A 15307-nucleotide genomic window follows, 5' to 3' on the forward strand; every position below is an offset into this window, starting at 1 on the left:
CTTCCTCACTCCTCCATTGTCAAGGGTCTATTGCCATTTCCCTAATCACAGACATTATGAGCACGCCGAACAATTTCTCCATTAAAGCACCATCAAGGATCTATTGAGAAAACAATCTGACCACATAAGCATCACTTCTCTGCTAGATCACTGCCAAACCCTAATGAGAAACAGAATATACCGAATAGTGAGGGGTTACATCTGAATAAACTCAGTCTGAGTCTGAGCAATAGGATTTGTAATTAGGTTAAACTGAGAAATATTTGCTTATTCAATGACCATGTGTTTTTGAATTAGATATAATAAGTATGTCAGTGCTTCCCAGAGAACTGATTTGCACATCAGAAGTCATTTAATCATAAAATGCAACTAGACACCTCTCCTCAATGTATCCTAAAAGCAACCTGGTCTCATGGCAAAAACGTACCCGGGGGAACATTTTCGCGAGACGCGAAATACGTACCAATAAGTACATATCACTGCAGTTTCCAAAAGAAATGAACACTAGAGGCAGTAAAACTCTGACACCTTTTATTCCTTTTCACACACATTTACAGAGTTTCGATTAATAAAGCGTAATCTTCGCACAATTACTTGAAGAAAATCATGTTATAGCTTCAAAATAATTTTAATATGCTGGGAGATTTGAAAACAGATGCTTTTGAACGTTAGCACCACACATATCCAGCTTCATATCAATGGGATTTCATCGGTAGGTTTGTTCGGCAGCTCACGGAGTACGGAGACGTACTTAAGAGGCGAGGAGCTCCGATTCGAATCCCGTGTAACTACGGTTCGACAAAACAGTTCAAATCTGCATATAAGTTAGTTCAAATGACACGGTTGCATCAACAAATGCGTTTTTATATCAGTTTTGCATTTGTTAACACTATCGGGTAGGTTTAGGGTTGGGCTTGGTGTAGGGCATATTTCCAACACGATAGAGCATTAACTTTTAGTGACAGTCCCCGGATATTTGAATTCTGAACTGCCGCAATACGTACCTGAAGCAACGTAATAAATTGTACTATAACAGTTATATATGTACATGTGGAACAGGACTGTAATTTAAAGTGCTACCAGTTTTCCCATTCATTCGAAACACGTGCCTCAAAATATATTTCTGCAAAACTGAAAAAACTTACCTACATACGAATCGCTGCAGTTTCCAGTTGAAATTAACACTAGACTACTTTTATTCCTTTTCACACAAAAAGTATGATTTACAGGTCCACAGTTTAGATTAATAAAGCCTAATTTTCGCACAATTACTTGAGGAATATTATGTTATATATTCAAAACAATTTTAACATGCTGCGACATTTCAAAACTGATACTTTTGAACGCTGGCATCACATATCAAGCTTCATATGTACGGGTTTTAATGTTCGGTAGGTTTGTTCGGTAGCTCACGGAGTACGGAGACGTACTTAAGAGGCGAGGAGCTCCGATTCGAATCCCGTGTAACTACGGTTCGACAAAACAATTCAAATCTGCAAATAAGTTAGTTCAAATGACAAGGTTGCATCAACAAATGCGTTTTTATATCAGTTTTGCATTTGTTAACACTATCGGGTAGGTTTAGGGTTGGGTTTGGTGTAGGGCATATTTCCAACATTATAGAGCATTATCTTTTAGCGACAGTCCCTGGATACTTGAATTCTGAACCGCCGCAATACGTATCTGAAGCAACGTAATAAAAACACAGCAATATGTAACTATATCAACGTAATAAAAACGTGCCAGGGTTCACGTATTGAACCCGTGTTTTAGCGCCACTCAGTGGACATTTCTCTTTGAAACTGCGGCGAATCGTGCAGTAAGGTACGTAAAAACGGTGTTGCAGAAAAGTACCCAGAGGTACATATTTTTATGAGACTGGGTTGCCTAAAAGTGCCAAGCTTCAATGGAAACTGCATCCAACCAGATGCGTTTCTGGCTTTCTACTTTGTAACAGTATATATGTTGTAGGAAAAATGAACCTGAACAGAGTTAAAAAAAAAAAAAGATTGCAAAGGAGTATTTCATGCAAAACTGAAAATGACGCACCAAACTCATTTTATTTTCTTTCTTCTGTAAAACAGAAAATGTGAGTTTAAGCAGAATGTTCAAGCTTTCTTCACACAACAAAAGTGGACAGAGCTTTAAAAATGATTAAAAATGCATCAACTTTAAAGTAGGAGGGTGAGTAAATGATAAGAAATTTGTCATTTGTCAAGTTATGCTCTATTCTTAGCTCTCAATACAACACAAAACTGCAAGTATTTCTTAAACAGGCAATTTGAGCAACATTAAAACTCTTTCATATTCAGCGACTAGCAATTCAATCTTTACAGTCTGAGAAACTCATTAAATCTTTTATTTCTAAACTTGTCATTTACTTGTCAAACCCTCTTTTTAGCCTGTAAACTTTAAAACGAAGTCAATCTTTATTTAAGAATGCAGTTAATTCACAACCCCTTGAAATCACAGAAGTAATTAGGATCAAACAGAGGGCAGTTGGAGCAATTTGCGATAAAATCTTAGTGAAGTTCCAGTCAATTTGACTGATTTCTAAATTGTCACCAAGTGCCGACAACACTGTATTGACTGGTCATTCTCAACAATTACGCTGTCCGTCAATATCAAAATGTGTGGCATGTTAAGTTCTCCTGCATTCAAAACAGATGCTCCTTTTCTGGATTTTTATGCAGTATAATAAGTAAACTAAACTTGTTTCAACTTACACTAACAGGATTGTTTTTAATCCAGTACAGTATATTTGATAATTTGGGTAAACAAAGACTCCATTTCAAGGTCCCTGCCTCATAATTGTATTCGTAATGAACTTTCACATAATGAATATTCATTCACTGATTCACTCTAGGACTGTCTTCTGGCTACAAGGCCACTAATTGAATTGCTCGTGTGCAGAGGACAGTCGACTGCTATTTGTTTTTTCTCCTTTACATAATTATGTTCTCGGCTGCCAATCAAACCTGCCAGTCCTGTTTGTTTAGACTGAGTCAATTTGTGTCTCGTGTAACCTCACAGATTTAATTTACAGTTAGCTGTATGAATATACAACCAAAATTTAGAGTAATTAAAAGTGCACACACACACACACACAGAGAGAGAGAGAGCACTCACAGTTACAAATAACACTGAACCGTCACTGCCCTGTGTGTGCTTTACTTGCACACTGAACTTTACCACACAGCGACGCATTGATGGATTTATTGACGGCAATTAATCAAATCTCCCACTGAGTCACTTGTGAATATCACGGAGCAAAGTGAGCTTGTGCTGGAGGTATATAATCAATACGACGAGACGCATATGACAGAATATATAACCTTGCAATGTTAGTTTTCCAACGCTTTTTTATATTAAATTCGACAAATGAGATACCTATCAAAATATCGAAACTTGACATATTATGAAAGAGAGAAAAAAAAAGGCAATTTAAAAGTAAATACATATATTGGAGGTTTAGGTATGTTTAGGGGATCCCCCCCAAATAAATAAATACATAAATTAAAAAAATTATACATTTAACAATAATACATTTAAAAATAATAAAATGTAATTAAATAAAATAATAAATTGTGTTGATTCCAGAATGAGGACACAAGGGTCTCAAGACATGTTTTCAATGCTGAACTATTTTATTGCTGTGGATTGCAGGTCAGTGATAGGCTTAAGTTAAATAAAGAAATAACAATATATAGACTTTTAAAGCTATTTTGTAATGTCTATTGCTTTGTTTTTGTCTGCCACAATAATGCAATATTTTCCAATTGTCTTCTAATTGATAAGCAGTTAATTAGATTTTTTTTAAAAAGTCCTTATTTTAAATGATCATGATTGTGAAAACTATATAGCCTAGCGGAGTGCCTTGTAACAATTACAATAGTTCAGCTTCTCTTCTCTGAAAGAAAGTAGTCTTGCTCTTGTATGGTGGTGGATTTGAGCACACGCTCTGTGGATATGGCGTGATTTCAGATAGATCACTTACATGTTGGCTCAGTCATGCGCTGCTTATCATCATTTATCATCTTTCATCCAGACCTGATTTGACTTCCATGCTGGTTTATGAGGTTGGATAATATGGAGCCAGACAGACGCAGTAAACGTCTCACTGCTTATTACTGCTTGTTCTGAGATGCATACTGGTGTTTAGCATGAACAATAACAAGCTGAAGACGTTTAAGTACAGAGTGGGGTGTTGGGGTAATTCTCTCAAAAGTTGAAGAGGGTGTCTGTACTCTGAACTCCGCGTTTTAAGAGCTCGGCCAATTCCGAGCCCTCATTTTGGGCATCGAGTAGAAGCAACTCATCAAAATCTTGCGCCAATCTTGCGTTAAAGCTTTCCGTAACCATATAAAGTGAGCTTGTGTCTGTGTCTCAGAAGAGCGGGAACTCTAACCTCATGCCGTTACTGTACACAAATTAGAGACACATTCTTTCCTCATTTTGCAACCATCTACCAAGAATTTCATTGGAAATCAAACTCTAACAAATTACCCCAGACCTGTTAGGTCAAACCACAGAATGTGCAAATCTAGCTGCTATGCATGGAAGTCTTGACATAGGACAAACATCAAACATCCAGTTAAGCTCATCCTGCACTTAAAATGTTGCATAGATGCATACAGTATATACAATGGCATTGCTCCAAAACCTAGAACCAATCTTTTACCAAAATGGAACTTCAAATGAATGTGTGCTCCTCATATGACCTGATTAACAAGAACAGAGAGTGTTCAAAACGCAGTACTGTTTATGAGTTCATAAGGCCACAATTCATAATCCATGCTAGGAAATCAAAAGTTAACTAGCGAGCCTCTTTAAGAGCAGAAAAGACCCAACCTCTGCACATTTTAAACATAATCAGAGCAAGCCAGTGCCAAGACAGCTTATGTTAATAGCCAGGCATGTAGTGTAATTTTTGTAATTGCTTAGGGTTTTAATAATTCACAGTATGAGCACTGCCCTCATTTCAACTGAGGTGAAGGACTTCTAGGGGGAGTTGAGATATACAGCATTATTCCTACATTATTTATACATTTGGCTAAGATCCTAATCATAATGAACACTGTTTATTTTTCATCTCTAAATGAAGTGTAGTGATTACTAGGTTATCATTTCGACGATGGCCCTTGGAAATGATTTAAATCCAGACTCAGGGTTTGTAGAGAATATATTTGTTGAACAGGTTAGTATCCAGTGCATGACTAATCTTTTGTGTGTGAATGAGGTGTTGTATAGCGAGTCGCCAGAGTGTGACACTGCGTTCCATTATTCCATTTCTGATGAGGCAGTGAGGCAAGACGAGAGATATTCCCAGAAGAAATGCTCTGAAATAATTTTTTCCTTTTGGAAACGCAATCACGCTAAGAGCCTTAGCTGCCACACCTTTGCATTTTTTGGTGGGCAGCTCTAGTAATTTAATTATTCATAATTTAATCCAGCTGCTCTCCATATTCAGTGAAAGGGAAAAACTATGTTTGGTACTTTTCTACAAACAGAGAACCTCTGAACCTTTAGCTGTTTTCTGTTAGCTTTAAGGTCATGTAGTATGCTAGTATGTGCACCAAAATTATTTGTGTTTCTGTCCAATGGCAAACTAAGAGCAGCCACACCAAACTGTCTTAATAAAATAGGCATCATAACAGGAAAAAATATATACTTATTGTTTATTGACTCGCTGCTCGCTGAGGGTCTTTAAAGAACTCAGTTGAAAAGGAAAAAGCATAAAGTGATAAACAGAGAAAACAGTTCACACAGCTTGATTGTATCCCGTTGAACTTCAAAATAATTTCAAGAGTGTTTTACAGCGTGGGAGTAGTTAGACCTTCTATATCTTATTATCAAACTTACTCCTCAAATGATTTACAGCCGTTTATTTCCTGATTTGAGCAGAGGGCACACCCAAGGCATGTGCCATACTGCAGGGAACTGGAAATGAGTGCTGGCACTTGTATCTTGCTCAGAGTGAGATGGTTCCTCTGTTGAGGCCGCATTCTGTTGTCAATTTAGATGCAAGCAGGTGGTGTGTGTTCAAGCTCTTTCTGAAATTCTTAATTAATCAGAGCAAACATGTTGATGAGAGGCAGTCTCAAAGAACATATGATCGAGGTAGAGGCGGCTGAATAATGAAATGGTTTTTGAGTTATTGGGCTTAAGGTTCTGCTGGGTGTGAGAAAGGTTATCCTGTGCCAATTCGTCACGGCTGAATAAGCTGCAAATCCAAGCAATTGCACAACAGCCTTTCTCAAGTGGGGAACAAATAATATCATAATTTTTGTGGTTCTGAATTTTTAAGGGAGAAGGTAAGTATAGGTTGGGTGTGTGATGCCAGTAAGTAGATTGGGTGTTAGATAGGTTAGGTTGGGTATATAGAGAGGTCGGTGCATTCAATAGGGTAGGTATGATGGCTGGTAGGGCAATGGATAACTTAAGGTAGGTAGATAGGTTAGATTGTTGCCTTAGAGAAGGAAGAAGTGGGAGAGGGGTAGAGTAGATGGGAAGGTGGGTGGCAGTGTAGGACAGACAGGTTGGTGGACGAATGAGTGGGTGTGGTACATGGGTGGGTGGTTTTGTTTGGATTAGGTAAATCAGTGGGAAGGGTAAGTCAATAGGTATGTGGCTGTAGGGTGGGTTAGGTTAGGTTAAGTGTGTGTGTAGGGTAGGGTACATTGGTAGGTGGGGGATTTGATTCAGTTAGGTTATGTAGGGTCAGTAGAATGGGTATTGGTACATGGGTGGGTGGTTTTGTTTGGATTAGGTAAATCAGTGGGAAGGGTAAGTCAATAGGTCTGTGGCTGTAGGGTGGGTTAGGTTAGGTTAAGTGTGTGTGTAGGGTAGGGTACATTGGTAGGTGGGGGATTTGATTCAGTTAGGTTATGTAGGGTCAGTAGAATGGGTAGGTTATTTAGTGGGTGGTGGTTTTACGTGGAGCAGTTAGGTAGATATGTATGTTAGGTTAGATATATAAGTGTGTGTAGGATAGTTGTAATGACAAGTAGGTTAGGTGGGTGGATGCTTGTGGTGATTAGATTAAGTTGGATGGTTGGTGAGTGGACAGGTTAGGTAAGAATTAGAAAGGGGTAGAGCAGGTAGATGATTTAGTTAGCAAATGGGTGGTTCAGTGGTTAATGTAGATACATAGGTGAGTTAGGTAAGTTAGGTTAGGTTAGTTTAGGTAGGTAAATGTGTGTATGGCAGGTATGTCGACAGGAAGGGTAAATGGGATCAGCTAGGTAGACCTGTGTGTAAGGTGAGTTAGTTATGTAGGTAGGTGGGGGCATAGGTAGGTAGAAGGGTTATTAAATGGGTGGTTGGGTAGGGGGTTTTCTAGTTTAGGTTATGTTTGGGTGCATGGGTATGTATTGCAAGTAGTTTAGTAGGTAGGGTCAATAGGTAGAGTAAGAAGGTTGGTTGATAGAAATTAAATTAGGTTAGGTAGATCTGTAGATGGGTTGGTACGTTTAGGTATTAATGAGTTTTTTCCTTGCCACAGTCATCTTTGGCTCGCTCACTGGGGGATTTGTAAAGGTCTATTTTCTGTAAAGCTATTGTGAAAAAAAACGCTAAATAAATTAAAGTTTCATATAATGTTATCTTGCTGGTATGATGGCCGTTTGGAAACTGAAAGAGTTTTGAGTCAAGACAGAATCCAGAATTTCTGTCTTGAAAATAATATATTTTTTTTCTTAAAAAAAATAAAAATAATAATATTAACTTTGTCAGCTTTGCTTTTTACCGACATGTATGAGCTGTAGCATGTTTATTTGGATTCCCCGGATGTTCAGCTATGACAGGTGCCTAAGGTATCTGAACCTTCCACTACATACACACACACACACACATAACCCCAACCTGAGTGTGCTTACATGCATGTGTGTGGGCTGTCTTTTGAAGTTAAGCCTTCACAGATAAACAGCTTCACCAGGTTTTCAGCGTGATGTGCTAACTCAATGTGGGACACACTCCATGCTGACGGTGGATGGAAAAAAGCGAGCGCCCACCACTTACGATTCCAATCGAGCCAAGATCAATAGTGATGTGTTATTCCGCAATAAAACAGCCTCATCCGAAAGAAGCTGCTCTTGTGTTTTGTCATGTTTGATTTATTTTATCTAGCCAGAGTACTTCTGCGTGGGTTCTGAGAGGCCGAGTTCTTGTTGTTTGTTTGGAGAAAAAGAGGGTATAAGTCCATCGGCTCCCATTGTTACTCTGTTACGATTACGCAGACCCTACACAGTTGCTAATCCGACATGGTTCATCTTGGTGGCAGACGGTGTGCGTTACGTAATGTTAAAACTCAGCTACTGTTTTCGAGCCAGTCCTGAAAATGTTCTGATGGGTTGAGTGGATGCAGATGTTTTGGTGGAGGGTTTGCAGATGGTTGTCGAATTATTTTTGTCACATTTTACGTCAGCTATGTCTTCTGCAATGTATTATTCTATGAATTTCTTTAGACTTTCTGCCACAATTCCCCAGTTCAGTCAAAACTCTGACTAAAAACATAGATTCTGAATTTCAAGGTATACAGAAATCTCCAGATGCCATGGCCATGTTTGGTCTGTATTGACATTGTCTACTTGAGCTATAAATAACAACGCTATTATGTTACAAGAGAATAAGGTTATGCCTGAGGAAATGAACCACAAAAAAATGTAAATTACTTATTGATTGTCTTGCTTTTCAGGCCCACATCCATCTTAGGTTTGAAAATATGTTTGAAAGTAACCGTAAGATGAATAACGGTCTGGAAAGTATTTAGCAATATGTTCTTTTCCCCTTTTCTTTCTGCATCTGTCTTTCTCTTCGAGAACACGCAGACAGTATGGAAAGAATGGAGAAAATTTGATTAGAGAGAAAATCCTGGAGAAAGCTTGTAAATTACATCTATCCTTCCTCCCAAAGGATGAGACAAGCTGCTAAACAGTGTAAATCTGCTGGAGAGAACTTCAGCATGTCACGTCTCTATAATTCTCCTTCCTTTCCCTCTCACTCCTGCTTAGTATAACTGATCAGCATGGAAAATGTCAGCTGCAAATCTGATAATGAAATGTTCTCCATTTATCCAGAAACTTAAATGTTTTAGTTATATTTTATACATATATATATATATATATATATATATATATATAAGATTGTAGCAATGAAATTCATGTCAAAATGTTATAATAACTATGTTTTCTGTAAAAAAAGTTTTGTAAATTAAATAATATCTATACCTTTTGTAAATATATATATAATTAATATGTCACATTATGGACAATATAATAGACCCAGTTTACAAATGGTATAGTCAAAACAAGTTGTTTTTCTGAGGAGGTTTTGTAGAGGGAATTGGAGGTATGCAAAATCTTTACAACAGAAGGAAATCTTTGCCTCTCATGCTGGTGAGTCTTGTCTAGATTCGTCTCACAGAGCTTTTCTCTGCAGCTCTGATGTAATTACTGTATTCTACATTTGGCCGACCCGTTCTCCACAATCCCAGAGGATCCCAATGGTAAACAAAATATCAATCACAGACAATAAAGCTGGCAGTGGAAAGGAGCTCAACCTTAACAAAACACAAACAAGAACTGGGGCCGTCTCTCATGGAAATTAGCCAAAAAATATTTTGACCAAAGAAATGATCAGAAGTGGCCAGCCCATGGAAATTCTGACGTTTTAATAGGGCGTGTAGATGAAAGCAATTTTCTTGTCCTGTCCCTTGGCCATGTTTCATGTTCTGCTAATGACACAGAATCTGCCTAATAGTCAATGTTTTAGTTGAGCACAAATATGCAAGCATGTGAAAAATGTAAACTGCATATGGAACTACTTTAGGTGAGCCAGGCATTTAATTTTCACTTTGCTGAAATGCATTAATTGTGACAGAATCATTTCACAATATCATTTTTAGGATGTTAAAACTGCATTTTTGTCAATTTCTCATGCAATTCTATTGTATGTCTTAGAATATAGTGTATGAGTTACATAGAGCACTTTTATTGTTTTTAAAGTTAACTATAGTGATAACTATATCAACGCCACATCAATGGACAATGACATTCTGTCTGCCACTTTAAATGCTCAAGTTCGGCAAAGTCTTGTGGATTCTGATTGGCTGACATTGTTTTTACCCTTCTTCAGCTGGAAAACATCTTTCTAAAAGTTCTTACAACAATATTCGTTCTGTGTCTGTGTACAATTTAATTATGTGTCATTACCATTATAGCTGTGATATTTATAGCTTTAGTTTTAGTTATCGTCCTTGCAAACTGGCTTTGAAAAGTTTTTTTTGTTTGTTTTTTAAGGCTTGAAAGTCTAAAAGCACAATATGCTAACCCAAGGTATCATCAAAAGTGGAGTCAAGTTAAAATGTTATCTTTCCCAGGTTTTACAGTACACTGTCGCTGTGGTGAGTAGTTTAAAGCTGTTGTTTGCCTCCACTTGCAGTAAGGTAATAAAAGTTTCATTGTTACGGCATCATGTGCACTCAAGTAAAGCGGTGATGACCTCGACATATGTCTTCTCTCCAGCTTCCTCCCTGACAACCACCGGAAAGAAGCCCAACATGAGCTTGCTATCTCTGACAACAGCACAGCTCGCTTCTCCTCGCATACTTTGTGGTCCTGCCTGAACCCTCAGGAAAGCAGCTCTATCCCAGGGCAGACAAAACATGCCACTTTAATGGCTTTCTCTTGTTTCTCACAGCCAAATTGAGACAGACCACAAGCAACAGAAAAGCCGTAGCAGTGAAAAGGATGGTGCAAGTTTTGAACTTTGCAAGAAGTAACTTGCTGGTGAATATGCTTTTTCATGTGCTTATACTCTTCATGAAAGTATGCTTTTCAGTCTGGCATTACTTTCTGAATGACTTTATGCTTTAGTTGTTATCTTGGCATAGCACTGAAGGCCAATACTGCCTGTTTCTTCATCTTTTAAACGATAACTCCTTGGCAGGTTGTCATTATTTTTGTGCAATGGCAAATAGGATTTGACCTGTCAGCGATTTCAATTCATTGACACATTTGGTGCTCGTGAGACATTTGGGATGGGTAACTTTCAGAAAGATTAAATGAAAGACCAACATTTAAGTAGCAAACAGCACTCACGATTAGTAAACTTTTCTATGCTTATGCATCATATTTCCTGCCAACCAATAATGGTACCGATGACCATATTGATCTTACTGAGTGTTTCAAGACAGCGTTATGAAAATATAATAGATGAGGTCATTATTTATCCCAAAATCAAGGGGTTGCATGTACCCAGTAATTACAAAAGTTAGAATCTAATACACTATGCAATATAACTTCAAGAAAATCTAGTCAAATTTGAGCAGCTTAGTTGTGGATCATGTTAAAGGTTGAGTTCTTGAATAGTTTTCACTTTTATTAAATTTACTGCAACTGTTTGCAGGACTAGGTTATTTGTCCCGAGGTCTTGCACTGAGAAAGGGTCCAAGACCAACAAAGGAACACCAATGCCCCTTGGTGCATATAAAGCAAACTTAAAGGGGTCATATGATGCGATTTCAAGTTTTCCTTTCTCTTTGGAGTGTTACAAGCTGTTCGTGAATAGATAAGATCCCCGAAGTTGCAAAGACTAAAGTCTCAAACCCAAAGAGATATTCTTTATAAAAGTTATGACTCTTCCACACCCTCCTAAAACGCCTCGTTTAAACACATTTAAACATTTTAGGGAGGACTGTTTCCTAAACCTGGTAGAGTAGACTACAATGCCGGCTGTTCTGACTCACAGTCTGTAAGTATGTTTTCATATTTAAAGGATTTGCCACTGATGATTCAAACGCGAGTTTTGAGCAGTGTAGAGTAGCGCTTGTTGTTTCTCCGATCACAAATGCAGAAATGGTTTTATGTTTACGCGGCGTGATGCAACGCAACACATAAAAAGACAGTATAAGTCATTATAATCCGTACTTATGTCCCCACTGGATGCAACAAATGCCCCGTTTATAATGGGTTTTAATGTTTTTGTCTCGTCATGCTGGGACACAGCATCACAGTATGGTTAGGGGCGTAACATTTCCGTCTCATGCTTGAGGTATTCGGCCAATCACAACGCACTGGATAGCTGGCCAATCAGAGCAGACCTCACTTTTCAGACCGATGAGCTTTGTAAAAATCAACGTGTTTCAGAAAGGCGGGGCATAGAGGAGAAACACAAATGTACAGTATGTGGAAAATAATGTGGGTTTTTTTTACTTTAAACTGCATAAACACATTTCATTACACCAAATGCACAAAATATTGTTATTTTTAGCAACGTCATATGACCCCTTTAAAACATGGGCCCTTCAGACAATACCTTGAAAGCTAATCACTGGAGCCCCCCAAATACATTTTTTAATATTCATCATCTAATTTTAGTTACCAATATTTTTTTTAATCTGGACATATACGGGACTTTTCCAATCATTTAGTGTTCTTCAACCCCGCCCCCGCCACAATCGACTGCAAACTCATGTTAATTTTTCGGCACAATGCCCACATCTCAAAATCAAATCAACAGCTGATGGATAGAGCCCACTCTTTTTTCTTTTGTGACAATCTGTTACAGTCAAACATATGTCATAATACAGACTGATGCCATTCCTCTTCTCTCTTCGTAGAATTTCTTGAAATGTCCTCTTTCCAGCTACAGGTTCACACTAAAACCAGAAATGCTGCACAGTGCAACAGAATCATGAACAATAAGAACATATTTGATATTTATGCATTGGAACGATTAGGATTTCACTGGGGGTAAGGCTACCTAGTACAATGCTGAATAAAAGTCTAGAAAGAAACAAAAAAAGTTAGCTGCAACTGGACCCAGCTATCTTGAATCATCCGTGGGCACAAAGAAAACCATCATAATTATCAAGGAAACCATAACTTGTTTCCTATGGTTTCTCTGTGAAAGTTGACCTACAAGCTGTTTTGGTTATGACAGACCACTAAACACTGTTTAGAGGAACTACAGGAATCCTTGTTAATGGCCAGACTCGATTCTTCCCCTCTAATTCCTGGCAAGCGTTCCAGTCACAGACAGGCAGAGTGTTTGACGTACTTGCGGAGGGGCCTCTCCCTGTCTGTGGGCTTGGGACCATGCCATTCTCATTCAGGCACTTAGCTGCAGAACTTATCTTGTTAGCTGAGCCGGCTTGCCCGTGACCCAGCCATTGTGACAAAGAAACTGTGGCCACTCGGCCACCGGTCCACCAGCTCACAATCTGATTTTGTGCAGCAAAAAGTCACATAATGAAATACTGTTCGCACTTTCGCTTGGTCAAAGAATTTTAAGATGGGCCCATCTGCTAAACTGTGCTGACTTTTTCAAATTTTTATGCTCCATCAACATGCAGTAACACACTGATGTGGTGAAGTATGTGGTTAGGAAATCTGATCACAAAAGGGTCACATAAGATGCATTTAGGATGTTACTATACCAGGTGTAAATGGCAATCTGTCTCGGCTGATCACTTGTGTTTAGATCACCTGGAACAGATGTTAATTCCAGAAGTAAACATAGGAGACACGTGTAGGATTAATGTCTTAAAGGGATTTAAATTCTGTCATGATTTACTCACCATTCCATCTTTCCCAACCTGTAGGAAAGTGATTCAGGCTTGGAACGACATTGGCTAAGTAAACTATCCCTTTAACTAAAGTCTTAATTTGCTCTCCATTTTACCTTAGGTTTGCAGAGATAGAATAAAATAAACAAAGTAGACAGTTGCTGTAGTTTTTGCCAAGGAAATCTAATTCATGCTCTTTGAAATGTTGCATTATTAAAGCATGAAATTCCTTCAGAGGAATTAGAGCATTTTTATTAATTGCGTGATCTCGTTTAGATTTTGTTCAGTCGTTTTCAGGATCCGTGGACGTACGGAGAGCCGGGTGATGAAGCACATCCCTCATCATGTTCTCATAAGAGGTCTCATCTCCACTTTTCCCCTCATCATTCATTCATTTGATTAGTCAATGACATTGCTGGCAGGCGGTGTTATTTGCCAAGTTTGCCAAGGAAATCTAATTCATGCTCTTTGAAATGTTGCATTATTAAAGCATGAAATTCCTTCAGAGGAATTAGAGCATTTTTATTAATTGCGTGATCTCGTTTAGATTTTGTTCAGTCATTTTCAGGATCCGTGGACGTACGGAGAGCCGGGTGATGAAGCACATCCCTCATCATGTTCTCATAAGAGGTCTCATCTCCACTTTTCCCCTCATCATTCATTCATTTGATTAGTCAATGAAATTGCTGGCAGGCGGTGTTATGGGTAACATGTTGTCACATAATATTGATTACGGTGCTTTGCAGTGTAGCAGTTCATAATTTAGCTTTTTTTTATTTATCTGAGAGTTGAGGAAAAGGATCTAAGTGTAAGTCACACAAACCACATCTCCAACTTTTGTTCTGCATCTTCATGAAGTGCACAGCCTGCCAGTACATATTTGATGTTTCATATAGACCTACATTAGAGATTTTCAATGTTTTTTATTATTAGTATTTTTAATAAAGTGTAATCAGGACTCAAAAAAAAATTTTTTTAGATGCCCTGTCAACATTTTCACTTGCCTGAACAGAAAACATGTCTTATGTTTTCTAGAAGTGCACATTTAGATTTAATTTAGATTTATTATTATTAATATTTTTTTTTATTTGCTCATATTTAAGTACATTTTATAATAATAAAATAAATTTATATTTTTTGTCATTATTTTTTTAATAAGGTTTACTGTATTTCAGTGTTTAATTTTCTTTACAATGTTTTTTTTCTTCATCAAAAAAAAAGAATAAGAAAAAAAATGTTTGAAGTTATACAGTTCCAAAAAAATGTCCAAAAATTACTTCATACTTTTGGCAAAAATTTAACCAAAATTAAACCAAACAATAGCGAAAATTCAACCAAACATTCACATTTTCAAAACATAAAAATGGATGTACAAGATCAACAAATCTCAAAAATCTCAAAATCAACAACAACAAAAAAAGATTTCAAGTGTTAATGTAACAGGCCTGAAAGGGGACGTAACTGATAAACTGGGCAGGCCACTCAGAAGTCCTACCCAATGACCCTGCTCTATTGCGCACATCTGGACATCTACTATCTTCTCTCCCATCTCGTTGTGTGTCCTCATAAAAAAAGATCTAGCATGACAAATTAATCCAGTAGACAAATAGATAAGACATAAAACCCCAGTGACTCCCACACAGACAGAAGCAGCTGTTTGCTGGAGAAGACAAAATTTGGGATCAGGGGCCGGAGGAGAACCAAGGAGCGGTCAGGGTCAAACAATGAAGTTTGTTGTTA

The 15307-nt window shown here is 37.9% G+C and overlaps 1 protein-coding gene across 1 annotated transcript in view; it reads right to left on the reverse strand.

Moving 5' to 3' along the window:
* Nucleotides 1-15307, reverse strand: part of LOC107554231 (ciliary neurotrophic factor receptor subunit alpha-like) — an 85306-nt gene that overhangs the window by 32818 nt on the left and 37181 nt on the right. The gene's annotated exons all lie outside the window — the stretch shown is intronic.

This window comes from Sinocyclocheilus grahami, unplaced genomic scaffold (assembly GCF_001515645.1).
Source record: "Sinocyclocheilus grahami isolate Dianchi unplaced genomic scaffold, SAMN03320097.WGS_v1.1 scaffold495.1, whole genome shotgun sequence".
Taxonomy (NCBI): domain Eukaryota; kingdom Metazoa; phylum Chordata; class Actinopteri; order Cypriniformes; family Cyprinidae; genus Sinocyclocheilus; species Sinocyclocheilus grahami.